The sequence below is a fragment of the Caretta caretta genome, chromosome 1, assembly GCF_965140235.1.
Source record: "Caretta caretta isolate rCarCar2 chromosome 1, rCarCar1.hap1, whole genome shotgun sequence".
In the NCBI taxonomy this organism is placed as follows: domain Eukaryota; kingdom Metazoa; phylum Chordata; order Testudines; family Cheloniidae; genus Caretta; species Caretta caretta.
In genome coordinates this window covers 1,241,466-1,260,978 of record NC_134206.1, presented here as the reverse complement: position 1 = coordinate 1,260,978, position 19,513 = coordinate 1,241,466, and the positions used below count along the sequence as shown (strand labels likewise).

General features: G+C 47.4%; 1 pseudogene; it reads right to left on the bottom strand.

The window, feature by feature from the left end:
• Window positions 1-377: 377 nt before the first annotated feature.
• On the bottom strand, window positions 378-1,406 carry LOC142071038 (olfactory receptor 52R1-like; annotated as a pseudogene).
• Between the last annotated feature and the right edge of the window lie 18,107 nt (window positions 1,407-19,513).

Here is a 19,513-nt window from a genome sequence, read left to right as displayed (position 1 = left end):
AGTATGGCCATTCTTATATTCTTATGAAATGGCAGACTGTTTGCTTGTCAGGCTGCAGCAGCTCGGGTCCCAGACCCACAGCAGAGTGAAGCCAGCTGGTAGGGGAGGGAGGTGGAGATGATCCAGCAAGTGATGGTGGGATGGGACAAGTGAGCAACAGGGTCAGAGTGTTGGGGAATAGGCACAGAGGGGGGAAAGGACTTGAGGGAAGAGGAAGGGCAAGGGGGTGTCAGATGTCCAGTTATCAGCAATTAGAAAGGTGACAAATCTAGGAGTTAATGAGCTGTACACAGACTGATCCCCCAGTTTATTATGCTTACAGAACACAGTAAGGCCAGGAGTGGGTTTAATATCTTTTTGACTGCTCAGTCAGTGATTCAGGGAAGAGGGCCCAGCACCATGTCACCAGCCAGCTTTGCACGGAGCTCGGTCTGGGAGCCAGAGCACCAGCAGAAAACTTTAGTTCCTTTAAAAGTAAAGAGCCAGAGCAGCCTGTCCTGGATCTGTTTGGTCCTCACCCCATAGATGATGGGGTTTACCATGGGGGGGCACCAGGAGGTATGCATTGGCCATGAGAACATGGAAATGCAGGGCCACGTTATAGCCAAACCGGTGTGTGAGGAAGGAGAAGAGACCTGGGATGTAAAAGAGTAAGATGGCACAGAGGTGGGAGCTGCAGGTTCCAAAAGTTTTGAGCCGGGCATCCTTTGTGGGGAGGCTGAAGATGGCCCTGAGGATCTGGGTATAGGACACAGCAATAAAAAACACATCCAGACCCGTCACCAAGAATGCTGCAGAGAGGCTGTAGTAACTACTGACATGGATGTCTGTGCAGGCCAGTTTCACCACAGCCATGTGCTCACAGTATGTGTGAGGGATGATGTTGGTTCTGCAATATGGCCACCGCCTTGTCAGGAAGGGATAGGGCAGTACAAGCATGCCTCCACGCAGCACCATGGCGAGGCCCACCTTGGCCACCACGGGTTTGTCAGGATGGTGGAATACCTCAGGGGATGGCAGATGGCCACATAACGATCCAAAGCCATGGCCACAAGGATCCCAGACTCCATCGCTGAGAAGCTGTGAATGAAGTACATCTGGGTAAGGCAGGCACTAAAATCTATCTCCCTGGAATTGAACCAGAAGATGCTCAGTGTTTTGGGCAGGATGGACGTAGACAGGATCAGGTCGGTGACGGCCAGCATGCAGAGGAAATAGTACATGGGGACATGGAGGCTCGGCTCCATATTCACGATGAACAGGATGGTGAAGTTCCCCAAGACAGCTATGGAGTACATGGCAGAGAAAGGGATGGAGATCCAGACATGGGCCGCCTCCAGGCCAGGAATGCCCAGCAGGATGAAGGTGGAGGGGTTGGTGAAATCGGTTTTGTTGGAATCTGACATGTAGAAAGGGAGAAGGTGTCCAACGCTCAGGCACAACGGTGTCTCTTGCATGTACCGTACATTCCTCTGTATGTATCTAGTGTGATGGTCGCAGTACAAATGCCTGGTGGAGAGACAATGTTAATATGAGACATTACATGCCCTTCTGGAAGCTGTTATCATAGGTGAAGCAGATTGGTTGTTCTTCACAGAAAAATGACATTTTCATTACTCAGATAAATGAATTATGAAGAACTGACCCTACTAATGCCAATTCCATATTTTATGGTGCTCCATGCATCAATAATTCCTACACATCATGGTGTGGAGAACCTTAATATGAACCGGCAGGAAATATGAGTGTGGATACTGGTTATCCAACATTGTTCCTTAGGCCTTGTCTATACTGTGAAGTTTTTTCACCAAAAGGCAGCTTTTGGTGAAGAAACAGTGGAGGTGTATACTCTGCAAAGCCACTTTCGATGATGGAACTCCTCAGTTTCAGTGAGATTATAAAACCACCTTGATGAAAGTTGTAAGGCTTTTTAATCAAAAGTTTTGTCCCCAAAGTGCCAATATGGACACTTGCACTTGATTTTATCGCAGTAATAGGCCTCCCGAAGGCATCCCACAATGCCCATCCTGACCACTCTGGTCAGAAATTTCATCTCTGCTACCCTGCATCCAGGTAAACTTCTTCCACCTGCCCCCCATCTAAAGTCTCGGGAATTTTGAAATTCCTCTTCCTGTTGGCTTGGCATGGAGATACATGTTCCCAGGTAACTTACAATACATGTTCCCAGGTAACCATGGTGAATCCATGCAGAAAATGCTCTCCCCCGGGACCACTGCGGAGCTCCTGGATCTACTCAGTATTTGGGGAGAGGAGGCTGTGCAATTTCAGCTGTGCTCCAGTTGTAGGAATTTCAATACCTACACACAGATTTCGTGCACCTTGTGGGAAAAGGGCTATGATCGGAACATACTGCATTGCAGAACAAAGGTAAAGGAGCTGAGGCACACATACCCGAAGGCAAGGGAGGCAAATGGTCACTCCAGTGCTGTGCCCCAGACCTGCTGTGTGTATAAGGAGTTGGATGCTATCCGTGGAGGCGACCCCACCTCCATGGCAGAGAACCCTGTGGATAAATCCCCTGGGTTAGAACTGACAGAAACTTGACCTAATCCAGAGGAGGAAGTCATCGATGAAGCACTGAATACATTAGGAGACGTGGAGCCTGTGCCGGGTTCGCCCAGTGCTGCGTCCAGTCAGGAGTTGTTCTCCATTCTGGAGGTGTCCAGACAGTCTCAGCAGTCACAATCAGGCGAGCCAGAAGCTGGAGAGGAGAACCGTGGTAAGTGATTTTGCTTTGTGAAGTGTGGAGATGCGTTGAGGGAAAAGAAATGTACAATTCTGGCTGTGTTTCTGTGTGCTGGGTATTTTCCCGTGCAGCTAGACAGTACGGTGGAAGAGGGTGTTGATACACACCGAGATGTCACTGGAAATCCCCCAGAGAGATCTCTAGGAAACTTTCCTGCAGGTACTCCACAATCCTGTGCCGGAGGTTCCTTGGCAGAGCTGCTTTGTTCCTTCCCCCATTGAGGGACACTTTCCTGTGCCATTCTGGAATTATTTGGACAAGGACCAAAGCAGCACACAGGCGAGCAACATAGGGATGGGGGAGGAAACAACAAGTGTGTAGTAGATGCTCACTTGCTTCCTTGCTTCCCGTCAGGAGAGAGATATCTGCCACAATGACCCCCACCTGTGGAAAAGGGTGGGAAACTTTAGAATATTGCTCCCTGAGAAGTGCTCCACGACCCCTTTCACAGTGCTTTTCTCCCACACACAATGTCCCCTACTCCTGGGTAAACTCATGATGCTTGTGGTGTTCACCAGCATGTGTGCTTGTCAAGGGTCAGCCAGAAAGTGATCGATGTATTACCAGCGGTATATTTTAATGTCGTGTTTCAATCCTGTACGTGTAGTTAACAATAATGCTTCTGTTTATTGTTACTTGTGCTTCACCAGATATGTCCTTGAAAGGAGGCACCCCCTCCACTCCAGCCGGGCGTCTCCACCAGATAGGAAAGAGCACAAGATGGAGCAAGGAAGATATGTTTCAGGAGGAGCTTCAGCACTCAGAAGCAGAGAAGATGGAATGCAGGAAGTGGATGGAATATGACAAGCAGGAAAGAAAAGGAAATGAGGCATGCCCTAGGGATGCAATGGGGAGGCTGATAAAAGTTTTGGAGAAGCAAGCCAACATGCTGCAGTCCCTTGTAACCCTCCAGACTGAGCAGATGTGTGTCTGCCCTCCCCTTCAGCATATTCAGAGCTTTTTCCCATGCCCTCCCCAAACTCCACCCGAACACTACTTTCTGATTTCTGGGACTTCACACTTTCCCCTACACTCCACCCCTGTAGACAGCTTTTTAAACGACAGCTGGAAGTATGCTCAGCTCTAAAATCAGTCCTCCCCTGGCACCTTCCCCTCCCAAGAATGTGAGTTTGTCTCTGTGTGTATGCATAGTATTGTGTTTTTTGACAATAAAAGCATAGTTATTTGAATAATAAGCACTCTTTCTTTGTTTTCATGGAAGTTATGATAGCAGATGGCAGCAGTAAACAAGCAAGTGGTTTTATCATTTCCTTACATTAAATCCTGGGCTTGAACAAAACTGGACTTCATTATGCATTACAATCCCAAGCATAGCAACAAACATTACTGGTTCTCAACTTCAAAGTGTTGCCTCAAGCCTCCCTGATTCAAATTCTCCCCCTTTGTGCCCCTCTAATAGCCTTGGTGTCTGGCAGCTCAAAATCGGCAGACAAGCATCATGTCTCAGCAGTCCACCTCTGAGCAAACTTTTTGCCGTTTCCTTCACAAATATTATGCAATGTGCAACAAATGACTACGACCATGGGAATATTTTCCTCAATAAGGTCTAATTTGCCAGAAGGGCCTCGCCAGCGTGCCTTTAATCTGCCAAATGCACATTCCACAGTCATCCTGCACCTACTCAGCCTATTGTTGAAATGCTCAACAGGTTTCCCATGTACGGCTTTCATAAGCCCTGGCATTAAGGTGTACGCTGGGTTTCCGAAGGGTCACTATGGGCATTTTGACATCCCTATGGGGATCCTCTGGTCTGAAAAGAAAGTTCCCCTTTGCAGCTTTCTGTAGAGGTCGGTGTTCTGAAAGATTTGTGTATCGTGCAATTCTCCGGACAACCCTGCACTGATGTCAATTAAATGCCCTCGGTGATCCACAAGCACCTGTAACAAACACCATGGAGAAGTACCCCTTCTGACTGTTATACAATATTGCAAGGAGCTTTGGTGCCAAAATTGGAATATGCATGCCATCTATCACCCCTCCACGGCTAGGGAAACCCATTTCTGCAAAGCCATCCACAATATCACGCAGCCCCAAAGGTCGATTTCCCGACCGCAAACTGATTTGTGACCAACCGGTAGCATCCTGGAGTTGTCAGCTTCCACAGTGCGGTTACCAGGTGCTTCTTTACCAAGAGGGCAGCTCTCATTTGAGTGTCCTTGTGCCACAGGGCTGGGGCAAGCTCAGCACACAGTTCCAGGAAGATGGCTTTCCTCATCCAGAAGACCTGAAGCCATTGCTTATCTTCCTAGACCTGCATAACGATGCAATTCCATCATTAAGTGCTAGTTTCTTGAGCCCAAAAGCAATTTCCACCGTGTTTAGCTTTCTGTGAATGGCAAAAGCAACCTAATGCTGCTGCTATTGATATAGGACAGCGTGTCAGGTAACTGTGACTTCCAGTGCCTTCACAACTTCAAGATTGATTCCACTGCCATTTGCGATGTGCTACTGACAGCTAGCAGAGCAGTGAGGGATCCATTCCTGCAGCTAGAGGTGGCGGACTGAGCAGAAAACAAGGGACCTTGAAAAGTGCCATGAACTGGAGATAGGAAAACATGGAATGCTGGGACAATGCATCATTGAACATTAAGCCTTAACCCATGTTGTGCTGTGATCCACTCCACCTTCCCACAACACCTATCGGCACAGGATGGAGAGCTGAACTGTGGGAAAGCTACCCACAGTGCATTGCTCTCACTGTCGCTGCGACCACCCCACATGTGGACGCACTATGCCGAAAAAGAAAGACAGTGTGAACGTGCAACAATGACTGGTTCTAAAGGCTTTTTGGTCATTGACCAAACTTTTGGCAAAAATATCTGCCAATGTACACATTGCCTTAATGCAATGAAATCCAGGCTGGAGAGTCCATGCTCTAGGGAGTTTGCTATTCACCTAGTTACTGAAAATCTGAGAGGGGAAAAAAACCCAAACCTTTGCCAAGACATGTGCCAAGGGAAAACATCCCAACTCGAGCACATCTTAGGGAAAAGTATGGGCATAGCTGATAGCAGCTAAATGGAAACACCTGCTTTTTTGCAGTAGTAGCCAAAACAGAGACAATGTTTGGTTGCCTAAGGAATGGGATGGACAATAACCTGCTCTGGATAGTCACTCAGTGTTTTTCACCCAGTCTCTAACAGATAAAGCAGACAGAAAGGGGATTTCTGAGACAGGTTCTCAGTATGGGGGAGGCTACCATATGCGGACTGAAAAGTCTGGGATTGCTTAGTTTAGAGAAGAGACAAAGGACGGAGCATATGATAGAGGAGAACAAAATAAAAGAATGGAACCTATTATATTCAAATAGACAAACAGATACCAATCAAAAGGGCTAATTCCCCAAAGCTGAGGAAATTTATCAGCAAAACTGATTGGGAGGAAAATATTAGACAGGAAAACGGGAATGAAAATTGGGAGTTTGTTAAGAAGAGTTTATTGGACAGCTAAAAAGTCACGATTCCACAGTCAAGGAAGTGGAGAACTTTGGCTAAAAACTCAGTTCAGTGGCAAAGTGAAGGCAGCATTTATGTTGGAAAAAAGCAATATATACAAATGGGAAAAAAGGAAAAATAGATAGCAATCCATACAAATGGGAAGTTATGAAAATGCATAAGGGATGTTAAAGACATCAGGGGAAAATCCATAATTGGCAGAGCTAAGGATAACAAAACGGAGGTTATTAAGTGCATTAAGAACAAAAAAACCCTAGAAAAGCTTTAGGCCAATTCCTAGAGGGAGAAAGGAAACTTCTTAATGTTGCAGATAACATAGATGTGTTGCAGAAATAGTTTTGTTCTGCATTTGGAATGAAGCAGTATGAGATACTCATATCACATGAGGTGATGAAAAGTCTCCAGTCCATTAGGTGCCAAGGAGAATGTTATACATCACCTACAGTAGAACTTTAGGGTTACGAACACCAGAGTTACAAACTGATGGATCAACCACACATCTCATTTGGAACCAGAAGTATGCAATCTGTCAGCAGTAGAGCCAAAAAAACAAACAAACAAAAAGCAAATACAGGACAGTTCTCTGTTAAATGTAAACTCTTAAAAAAATGAAGGGAAAGCTTAAAAAAAAGATTTGACAAGGTCAGGAAACAATGGAAAAGCTGGTCTGGGATTAGTTCAAAAAAAGTCTAGGGATATAATTAATGCCAGTAAACAACATGGTTTATGGAAATCAGGTCTTGTAAAATAAAACTGATTACATCCTTTAATGAGAGTGTAGGTTTGGTTGATCAAGGATACTGTGCAGATGCAAGACACTTCAATTTCTCTGAGGCATTTGATTTAGTAGGGAAAGACATTCAGATGAACACTCCACATTATGGGTCCTTGTGGCAACTTAGAGACTAACAAATTTATTTGGGCATAAGTTTTTGTGGGCTAACACCTACTTCCTCAGATGCCTGGAGTGAAAAATACAGTAGTAGGTATATATATATATACACAGTACATGAAAAGATGGGAGTTGCCTTACCAAGTGGGTGTTCAATGCTAACGAGACAATTCAATTAAAGTGGACTATTCTCAGCAGTAGAATACCAAAGGAGGAAAAATCACTTTTGTAGTGGTAATGAGGGTGGCCCATTTCAAATTGTTGACACAAAGGTGTGAGTAATAGTAGGGGGAAATTAGGTTTTGTAATGACCCATCCACTCCCAGTCTTTATTCAGCCTAATTTGATGATGCCCAGTTTGCAAATTAATTCCAATTCTGCAGTTTCTCATTGCAGTCTCTTTTTGAAGTTTTTTTGTTGAAGAATAATCACTTTTAAGTCTGTTATGGAGTGACTGGGGAAATTGAAGTGTTCTCCTACTCATTTTGGAATGTTATAATTCCTGATGTCAGATTTGTGTCCATTTATTCTTTTGTGTAGAGACTGTCCGGTTTGGCCAACGTACATGGCAGAGGGGCATTGCTGGCACATGACGGCATAGATCACATTGGTGGATGTGCAGGTGAACGAGCCTCTGATATTGTGTCTGATGTGATTAGGTCCTATGATGGTGTCCCCTGAATAGATATGTGGACACGGTTGGCAACGGGCTTTGTTGCAAGGATAGGTTCCTGGGTTAGTGTTTTTGTTGTGTGGTGTGTGGTTGCTGGTGAGTATTTGCTTCAGGTTGGGGGGCTGTCTGTAAGCAAGGACTGGCCTGTCTCCCAAGATCTGTGAGAGTGATAGGTCGTCCTTCAGGATAGGTTGTAGATCCTTGATGATGTGTTGGAGAGGTTTTAGTTGGGGGCTGAAGGTGACGGCTAGTGGCGTTCTGTTATTTTCTTTGTTGGACCTGTCCTGTAGAAGGTGACTTCTGGGTACCATTCTGGCTCTGTCAATCTGTTTCTTCACTTCTGCAGCTGGGTATTGTAGTTGTAAGAATGCTTGATAGAGATCTTGTAGGTGTTTGTCTCTGTCTGAGGGGTTGGAGCAAATGCGGTTGTATCGTAGAGCTTGGCTGTAGACGATGGATCGTGTGGTGTGGTCAGGGTGAAAGCTGGAGGCATGTAGGCAAGTATAGTGGTCAGTAGGTTTCTGGTATAGGGTGGTGTTTATGTGACCATCGCTTATTAGCACTGTAGTGTCTAGGATCTCTTGTGTGGACTGGTCCAGGCTGAAGTTGATGGTGGGGTAGAAATTGTTGAAATCCTGGTGGAATTCCTCAAGGGCTTCTTTGCCATGGGTCCCCAGATGATGAAGATGTCATCAGTGTAGCGCAAGTAGAGGAGAAGTACTAGGGGACGAGAGCTGAGGAAGCGTTGTTCTAAGTCAGCCATAAAAATGTTGGCATATTGTGGGGCCATGCGGGTACCCATAGCAGTGCTGCTGATTTGAAGGTATAAATTATCCCCAAATCTGAAATAGTTATGGGTATGGACAAAGTCACAAAGTTCAGCCCCCCAATTTGCTCTGAAATTATCTACAATATCAGTAGGGCACACGTAAAATGCACTAAAAACTGGTGAACTGACAGATCTCAGAAAGCCATTGTCAAGGGGCCAGTCTCAGTGAATGGGACTGTTCCCAGTGGGGTTCTGCAGGGATCAGTTCTAGGTCTGAGGCTATTCAATATTTTCATCAAGGATCTGGAAGCAAATAGAAAATCACTGCAGATAAAATTTGTGGACAACCCAAAGATTGGCAGAGTGGTTATAATACAGTCAAATGAAAAATGATCCACTCGGAACGGGGGAACGCATTCCCGACCCACAGACTAGGGCACTGTATTATGGACGCAGGGACCCTGAAAAGGATTTAGGGGTCTCTGTGGACTCCAAACTCATCGTGAGCTCCCAATGCGATGCTGTGGCTAAAAGGGCTGATGTATCCTTGGATGCACAAACAGGGGAGTGGTGACTTTTGCAGGGTCAGGATTTTACCTCTGCACAGGGCATTGGTGAAACCGTCTGCATCCAGTTCTGGGGTCCACATTTCAAAAAGGCTGTTGAAAAGTTGGAGAGGGTGCAGAAAAAAGCCACAAAAATGATTGGAGGCTGGAGAAAATGCCGGTCAGTGAGAGACTTGAAGGGCATCAGATATTTAACTTATGAAAAAGATGAACAAGCGGAGACTTTCATGGGGTGAAAACCATTAGTTGAAGCCAGCTGAAAATAAGGGCCAGATGTTTAGCACTGAGGGTGATTAATCATTGGAACAAACTGTGAAGGGAACTGGTGGATTCTCAAACTCCACATGTCTGGAGATCCAGATTGGATGCTTTTCTGGGAGATCTCCTTAAGGACTTCTCTACACTTTAAATGCTACAGCAGCATTGCCTTGGTGTTTCAGTGTAGACACTATTTACACCGATGGCAGGGGCTCTCCTGGCAGTGTAGGTGACCCACCTCCCCAAAAGGTGGTAGCTAGGTCGATGGAAGAATTCTTCTGTTGACCTCATGCTGTGTACAAAGGGGTTCGGTTGATATAGCGACATCCTTCGGGGTGTGGATGATTTTGCTGTTGCAAACAAAGCAGATGCAATTTGGGGTTGCATTAACAGAGACGTAGCATGCAAGTCACGGTCAGTGATACTAAAACTATACTCGGTGCTGTTTGGGCCTCAGTTGAAGCACTGTGTCCAGTTTGGGTCACTAAGGGATAGGAAGGATGTAGAGAAACTGGAAAGGATCCAGAGGCAAGCGACAAAGGTGATCCAAGGGATGGAATGCAAGTCGTAGGAGCACGCTGAAGGAACCAGGTATGTTTAGTTTGGAAGAGAGGAGATTGAGGGAGGACATGCCAGTGGTCTTCAGATCCTTGCAAGGCTGCTATAAAAAAGATGGGGAAAAGTCATTCTCTCTTTTCATGGAGGGCAGGACAAGAGGCGATGGGATGAAACTACAGCACACCAGATTTAGATGCAATCTCAGGAAAAACTCCCTAACTGCAAGAAAAAGAGAATAATGGAACAGTCTCCTCGGAAGGTTGTGGAAGCTCCTTCCCTGGAGGTTTTCCAAAGGAGGCTGGATGGTCATGTGTCTGGGATGGGTTAGACACAACCAATCCTGCATCTCGGCAGGGGTCAGACTCGATGACACTTGTGGTCCCTTCTCACCCTGTGCCTCTATGATTCTATAATGTAAAATCGTAGTGTAGACCAGGCCTTAGTCAAACACAAGTCATTGGGCTCAATAGAGGAGTAACTGGGTAAGCTTTAGTGGCCTGTGTTATACAGAAGGTCAGACTGGATGATCTAATGTCCCTTATCAAAGAATATCAGGGTTGGAAGGGACCTCAGGAGGTCATCTAGTCCAACCCCCTGCTCAAAGCTGGACCAATCCCCAATTTTGGCCCCATATCCCTAAATGGCCCCCTCAAGGATTGAGCGCACAATCCTGGGTTTAGCAGGCCAATGCTCAAACCATTGAGCTATCCCTGCCCCCCTTCTGACACTAACCCTGGAATCTATGAATAAAGAAAGTAGGTCAGCATTTATATTTACTCTGTCTCACAACACCCGAACAAGGGAACGTTCAGTTACCTCGAAAGTCTGAACATGTAACTCTGATGAAAGAAAATTGTTTACATAATCCATTGTTGGCCTGTGGAACTCCTTGCCGCATACGTTACTGGAGCACAGAGCTCAGCTGAATGGGATTCAGAAATGGATGGGCCATTGTCGGTGGTGCTGGTGGCACCATGGTGAGTTAAGTCTCTCTGACACCTTCCATTAGGAGACCTGATTTTCAGTTGCTTATAAGTTTGCCAATCTTTAAGCGTTTGGACTGAAATTTCCCACCCTGGGTGTCTGCTGCCGGCTGAATTGTTTTTTCAAAGTTTCAGACGTAACAGCTCAGCCGACTTCTCGAATGAAGCTAGGAGAGGCGATGTCTTGCCCATGTTTAAAACATTCTTATAGTTGTTCCAGTGAGGAGCCCTAGCACCTCCATGCTTTCCAGAAATTAAAAGTCAGGTAACAGCCCCACCCGTTAACCGCCAGAGCCCTGAGATGCAAGAGCAGGAGGTGACGGTGTCTGTGCATTAACACACAGCTGGCTCCTGAGGTCTTTACTCAGTTCTTACTCCAAAGTAGTTTTGCCTCAGTGGGGCCAGAGAAATGTAAAGCCACAACATCAGAATTCGGCCTTGTATTGTCCCTCCACTGACATCTTTCCTCCTGAAGGATCCCCTGTGCCACTGAAATGCAGCTACCTTGGGGCTGGAGACCATCAGCCAGGGCAGGAGGGAGTGTACAGGAGGAGTGACATTTTGTCCAGTGATACGGGAGCATATTCATAACCTGTGGCAGGACCCTGGGCTATTTAATGGTTGTGCAGATCGGAAAGGACCCCAGACTTACTCGCCATCCCATCACGCCCATGTTACACTGGGTTTGTCGAGCAGGTGAGCTCCTCAGCAAGAGATGGGTACCTGTGACTTCTGAGATGGAAGCATCCTCTCTGGGAATCCCCCTCAGTTGGCCGTGTCCCAAAACTCTCTCAGCCCAGCATCTGCAGCAGCAGCCGATGCCAAGAGCTGACACAGGGATCTGCACCATTTATAACATAGCTCTGTGCAATCCCAGTTTGCTCAGCCTCTAGGGGAGACGCGGCATCTGCAGATAAACAGGCTGGAGACCAGAGACACTCTAGGAAATGTCTCTCTTTCCATGTCTGCGCTTCTGTGCTCTTTATCCATCTTTAGGAGTAAACAGTAATTGAGGGACCTTCCCAAAGGAAGATGAGAACTCTGGGGCTCTGTGCTGAGTCAGAGAGGAATTGGCATCTCTGTGCATGTGTGTATTTTAAAAAATTATAGTTGATTAGTAAGAAAACTAGGGATAGTGCCTAGATCTCCCAAGGGTCTGATACCCTGTAAATACCCAGGATAGCTGGATAGATTGTAGACAGGCAGGTCTGGAGATAGATGACTGAGGGGAGACACAAGCACTCCCTGCAGGCACACGGGGCTGTCACTCAGGGATCAGAGGTCTGTAACTCTCATCTGCAACTGTGACCACACTGGGCAGCACCTTTCATTGAAGGATGTTCAAAACACCTAGCAAAGGAAAGTCACTATGAACATATCCCCATTATGCAGATAGGTAAACTGAGGCATGAGGAGAAGTGACGTGGCCAAGGTCTCACAGAGATTGAGTGTCAGGATGACAGACAGAACCCAGGAGTCCTGACGTCCTTGCCATAAGCACGGTCTCTTTGTCACACCAACAGGGAAATGGACTCCCGCTCTGACAGGGCCTGTGTGTTGGGTGGAATGCAGAGGAAAGTCTGGTAGAGGGAGTCTGAGCCTTTGCCATTGTCTGAAGGTGAGTCTGAGGTTTTCAGAACTAGCTTGGGTTTGTGAGCTCCCCACTCCTGTGAGGTGTGAACTCCGGGACTCCACTTCCGCTCCCACTCAGAAACCTGCCAACGCATCACAGTCACTGGGGTCACTTCAGGGGAGCAGACTTGATAAAAGCAACACCCACAGAATGTTCTTGTGGACAGAGGGCTGCTGGGGGCCTGTCTGGGACAATGAATTCCCCTTCCCCGCAAAGCTCCTGTGGAACAAGGGTGTACCTATAGGCAGGATAGAAACTTCATTAGTGTTTGCAATGGCTTTGTTGTCTCCCTCTCGGTTCAATTCCTGCCAGTCTCTCGCAGGTGGAATTGAAACCGAATGTTCCAGGCTCAGTCAGACTTTCCAGCATGGCCCTGGCTGGAGGGTGTTTGGATTCCCACAGCTGAACTCTCTGCCTGCTCATCTGGCTCATCGGGGGTATTTCTCCAGGGTGGAGCACCTGGGTTTTTAAGCCCTGGAATGAGACTGAACGAATTCTCCCGTCTGAGCCTAGCAGGGGCCCCGTGTCCACCTGTATTCAAGTTACTAACACTCAGTAGCTGGCAAGCGTGGTTTGACCTTCCCCTGTAGCTAAAGGCAAAGGGGGCGGGGGGTCACTAGGCCCTGATTTGGCTGGATTATTGTGTTTATAATTTATTATTTTTATCTGAATTGTGGAAGCCTCCAGAGGCCCCGCTCCGGTTTAGGGCCAATTGTGCTGGGCCCTTCGCAAACACAGAAGGAGAAACAGCCCCTGTCCCAAGGAGCTTATCAATCAAATTAAGACAAGACACAGCTAATGTGTGTAACAAACCAGAAAGGGCAGGCGGGGAGATGGGGGAGTAACAGCACTAAGACTGGGTGGTCACATAGGCTGCTGGGTGGGTGAGAGACAGCGGAAATGCACAGCCCTGCCCTGGCTGTGAGAAGTGTGTCCTGGGCCTCTAAGAGCAGATCACGTGTTCGGGGGGACTAGATTGGGGCTCGCGAGAACGGGCCATTGAGTGGCGGCTGCACCAGACACACAGCTGGGAGCGCGTGGCTCTCCGATAGCTCTCGTAACTCTGCTTTAGTTCTGATCACGCCTCCCTCCTTCGAGTGCAGACTGAGCCTCCTTCTGATGAGTCCCAGGACAACCCCTGGTACCAGAGGGGAGACCAGAGGAGAGGGCAGAGGTAACAGGGCTGAGGTGAACAATGAAGGAGCCATCCTGGAGATGGAACAACTGAAAGTCCCCTAGGAGATTAAACTCCTGGGCAATGCAGCAGACTCCAGGAAGAGATTCAGGCAGAGTTTTGAGATATGTCTATGCAAGCAGCTGGGTTTGGTGAGAAAGGCCTGCAGAAAATTGCAATTTTCTTAAACACTGCAGGGCTTGAGGCAGTGGATGTCTTTACTATAATGCAACTCAGGCTTTGTCTACACTGGCACTTTTGTTGGGGAAACGTTTGTCGGTCAGGGGAGTTGTCATAAATATAAAGGGAAGGGTAAACCCCTTTAAAAACCCTCCTGGCCAGAGGAAAAATCCTCTCACCTGTAAAGGGTTAAGAAGCTAAAGGTAACCTCGCTGGCACCTGACCAAAATGACCAATGAGGAGACAAGATACTTTCAAAAGCTGGGAGGAGGGAGAGAAACAAAGGATCTCTGTCTGTCTGTATGCTGCTTTTGTCAGGGATAGACCAGGAATAGAGTCTTAGAACTTTTAGTGAGTAATCTAGCTAGGTATGTGTTAGTCATTCTATTCAGCACAATTCTTTTCTCAGACATTTAAAGAAATCATAATCTATTTCTGTCTGTGTATCTTTTTTGTAACTTAAGGTTTTGCCTAGAGGGATTCTCTATGTTTTGAATCTAATTACCCTGTAAGGTATCTACCATCCTGATTTTACAGAGGGGATTTCTTTACTTCTATTTACTCCTATTTCTATTACAAGTCTTCTTGTAAGAAAACTGAATGCTTTTTCATTGTTCTCAGATCCAAGGGTTTGGGTCTGTAGTCACCTAGGCAAATTGGTGAGGCTTTTTACCAAACCTTGTCCAGGAAGTGGGGTGCAAGGTTTTGGGAAGTATTTTGGGGGGAAGGACGCGTCCAAACAGCTCTTCCCCAGTAACCAGTATTTGTTTGGTGGTGGTAGCGGCCAATCCAAGGACAAAGGGTGGAATATTTTGTACCTTGGGGAAGTTTTGACCTAAGCTGGTAAAAGTAAGCTTAGGAGGTTTTCATGCAGGTCCCACATCTGTACCCTAGCATTCAGAGTGGGGGAGGAACCTTGACAGGAGTAAAAAAAAACCTGACTGACAAAGGCGCAGGTGTGGACAGCGCTAAGTAAGCAGGAGACGCTCATTGGGAGAGCTCTGTCCCATCGTCATGGAGCAGCTACACAGGAGAGCGGGGCACGGGCAGCGATACAGCTGTGCCGCTGTAAGGTGTGTAGTGTAGACATGGCCTCAGTCAGGCAGAAGGAGCAGGTTACTATACGTTTTGCAGATATTTGAAGAGCCTTAAGTAGCTCAAAGAGCAAAACGTTCCAAGGGTAAAAGTTTCACCTTAGAAGACACAAGTAAAGTAAGTTCTGTGACTCCTACTCCCCCCTTAGCTCAGCCCCGCTCTGGCCCAGGCAGCCCCAGCTCACACAAAGGATGGGACCCCCGGACTCATCACTCCATCATTGGCATCATAGGGATTTAATGTCACTTTGATTGTCCGATCAGTGATTCAGGGAAGAGGGCCCAGCACCATGTCACCAGCCAGCTCTGCATGGAGCTCAGTCTGAGAGCCAGAGCACTAGGAGAAAACTTAGGTCCCTTTATGAGTAAAGAGCTGGAGCTGCCTGCCCCGGATCTGTTTGGTCCTCACCCCGTAGATGATGGGGTTTAGCATGGGGGCCACGAGCAGGTAGCAATGGGAACATGGAAAAACATGGCCACATTGTGGCCATACCAGTACGAGAGGGAGGAGAAGAGAGCTGAGATATAAAAGGTTAACACGGCACAGAGGTGGGAGTTGCAGATCCAAATCGTCTTGAGCTGGGCATCCTTTGTGGGGAGGCTGAAGATGGCCCTGAGGATCTGGGTGTAGGACAGGGTGATAAAAGACACATCCAGACCGATTACAGAGAATAGCAAAAACAGTAGTAACTACTAATGTGGGTGTTGGTGCAGGCCAGCCGCACCATGGCCATGTGCTCGCAGTGCGTGTGGGGGAGGATGTTGGCTCTGCAATATGGCCACCGCCTCGCCAGCAGGAGATAGCACAGTACGAACATGCCACCACGCTGCACGTCAGACAAACCGATCTTGGCCACCACGAGGTTTGTCAGGATGGTGGAATGTCTCAGGGGATGGCAGATGGCCACGTAGCGATCCAGAGCCATGGCCACAAAGATCCCAGACTCCATCCCTGAGAAGCAGTGAATGAAGTAAAGCTGGGTGAGGCAGGCATTAAAATCAATCTTCCTAGAATTGAACCAGAAGATGCTCAGCATTTTAGGCAGGATGGACTCAATTCAGTCCCCAGCAAAATCACGGAGCAGGTCCTCAAGGAATCCATTTTGAAGCACTTGGAGGAGAGGAAGGTGATCAGGAACCATCAACATGGATTCATCAAGGGCAAGTCATGCCTGACCAACCTGATTGCCTTCTATGGTGAGATAACTGGCTCTGTGGATATGGGGAAAGCGGTGGATGAGACATATCTTAGGAAAGCTTTTGATACAGTCTCCCAAAGTATTCTTGCCAGAAAGTTAAAAAAAATATGGATTGGATGAATGGACTATCAGGTGGATAGCAAGCTGGCTAGATTGTCAGGCTCAACGGGTAGTGATCAAGAGCTCGATGTCTAGTTAGCAGCCGGTATCAAGCGGAGTGCCAAGTGGTATGTCCTGGGGCAGGTTTTGTTCAACATCTTTATTGATGATCTGGAGGATGGTGTGGATTGCACCCTTAGCAAGTTTGCAGATGACACTAAGATGGGGGGAGAGGTAGATACACTGGAGGGTAGGGATAGGGTCCAGAGTGACCTAGACAAATTAGAGGATTGGGCCAAAAGAAATCTTATGAGGTTCAACAAGGACAAGGGCAGAGTCCTGCACTTAGGAAGGAAGACTCCCATGCACCGCTACAGACTAGCAGCCTTCGACTACCTGAAGGGGGGCTCCAAAGAAGATGGAGCTCTGCTGTTCTCAGTGGTGGCAGTGACAGAACGAGGAGTAATGGTCTCAAGTTGCAGTGGGGGAGGTTTAGGTTGGATATTAGGAAACACTCTTTGACTAGAAGGGTGGTGAAGCACTGGAATGGGTTCCCTAGGGAGGTGCTGGAATCTGCATCCTTCGAGGTTCTTAAGGCTCAGCTTGACAAAGCCTTGGCTGGGATGATTTGAGCAGGGGCTTGGACTAGAAGACCTCCTGGGGTCTCTTCCAACCCTAATATTATATAATTCTATGACATGAACAGGACCAGGTTGATGACGGCCAGCATGCAGAGGAAATAGTACATGGGCCCGTGGAGGCTCGGCTCCCTCTTGACAATGAAAAGGATGGTGACGTTCCTCAAGATGGCTACAGCATATGTTGCAGAGAAGGGGATGGAGATCCAGACATGGGTCGCTTCCAGGCCAGGAATGCCCAGCAGAATGAAAGTGGAGGGATTGGTGAAGTTGGTTGTGTTGGAATCTGACATGGAGTAGGGGAGAAGGTGTCCAACTCTGAGGCACAATGGTGTCTCCTGCATGTACCGTACTTTCACCAGACTTCCTGTATGTGCCCAGGCTCTAGGGTGATGGTCGCAGTACAAATGCCTGGATGGAGAGACAATGTGAATATGAGACACTACATGCCCTACTGGGGGCTGTTCTCTTGGGGGAGCAGATCGGTCGCTCTTCATGCACTGAAAAATGACATTTTTATTATTCAGAGAAATTAATTATGAACAACTGGCCCTACTAATGCCCATTCCATATTTGATGCTGCTCCATGCCTCAAAAATTCCTACACATCATGGTGTGGGAAACCTTAAGAGGCACCAGCAGGAAACGCAAGTGTGGATACTGGGTATTCCTCATTGTTCCTTCATGCAATGAAAGCCAGGCTAAGGAGTCCATGCAGTAGAGAATTCCCCATTCATCCAGTTGCTCAAAATCTGAGAGTGTAAAAACAAACAAACCTTTGCCAAGACGTGCCAGGGGGAAACATCCCAAGTAGGACACACCTGAGGGAAAAGACCCAGGCGTCATTGATAGCAGCTCAATGGAAACACCTTCTCCTTTGCAGTAGTGGCCAAATCAAAGACAATGTTTGGATGCCTAACAAATGGTATGGAGAGTAACCTGCTCTTGATATGTGCTCAGTTTTGGTCATCCAGTCTCTAAGAAGGATAAAGCATTATAAAGGGGATTTCCGAGACAGGCTCTGAGAATGGGGAAGGCTCCCATATGTGGACAGACTGAAAACTCTAGGACTGTTTAGTTTAGAGACAAGACAAAGAAGGAGGCATGTGATAAAGGAGAGGAATATAAAGAATAGAACTGATTACATCCAATTACACAAACAGAGAACAGTTCCCAACCAGTAATATCTATAGACAAACAATGAGGAGTCCGGTGGCACCTTAAAGACTAACAGATTTATTTGGGCATAAGCTTTTGTGGGTAAAAAACCCACTTCTTCAGATGCATGGAGTGAAAATTACAGATATAAATATACTGACACACGAAGAGAAGGGAGTTACCTCACAAGTGGAGAACCAGTGTTGACAGGGCCAATTTAGTCAGGGTGGATGTGACTCACTCCCAATAATTGATGAGGAGGTGTCAATACCCAGAGAGGGAAAATTGCTTTTGTAGTGAGCCAGCCACTCCCAGTCCCGATTCAAGCCCAAATTAATGGTGTTAAGTTTGCAAATGAATTGTAGCTCTGCAGTTTCTCTTTGAAGTCTGTTTTCGAAGGTTTTTTGTTGAAGGATGGCCACTTTTAAATCTGTTATTGAGTGTCCAGGGAGATTGAAGTGTTCTCCTAATGGCTTCTGTATGTTACCATTCCCGATGTCTGATTTGTGTCCATTTACTCTTTTACATTGAGACGGTCTAGTTTGGCCGATGTACCTGGCAGAGGGGCATTGCTGGAACATGATGGCATTTATCACATTAGTAGATGTGGTGGAGTCCCACAAGGATCAGTTCTCCATCTGGGGGTTTTCAACTTCTCCATGCAGCCACTCTGGGAGCTGGTCACACAACATGGACTCAAATGCCAGCAATATGCAGGAGACCTACCTGCCTGGGAGAGACAGGGTACCTTTGACAGAGCAAGGCTGGGGAAGGGCAGGCAGAGCTCTGGCCTGGCTAGTCCCCAGGCTGAGGCCTGGCAGAAAGGGCTAATGAGGTACTAGGGCTGCAGGGAGACAGCTGGGGCATAGGAGGAGGAGGAGGGGGTTCCCCTGGGAGGGGAGACCCAGAGTGTGTGGGCACTCCTGTGGGACAGCACCCCAAGATAAGGGGGCTTGAAGTGCCTGAAGTACAGTGGGGGAGATTGACGAGGAAGCAGGGGCCGATAGGGAGATACTTGCAGCAGAAGGTGCTCCGAGGCTGGACTGAGCTAATTCCCAGTCTGACCAGCAGGAGGTGCCACTGTGGACAGTAAACATCATGTTACACCAAGGAAGAGAGAGGTGATGCTGGCGGGCAGAGCAAAGCATTGTGAAGGGTTGGCAGCTACGGTGCAGCCTCCTTTGACTGAAGGTTCACACCCACATTTGGGCCATTAAGTCCACTGTCTAGGAGGGCTCTTCGATGCCTTGCTGATGCTGATCTCTCTCATACCAGCGTCTGGGAGGAGTCCTTTCTACTATATTCATTTGACTAGGAGACTCCATCCCATCCTGGTGGATGATGGCCTGGCCTTAGTAATATAGGCCTTCATCACTCCTGTCTGGACTGTAGCAAT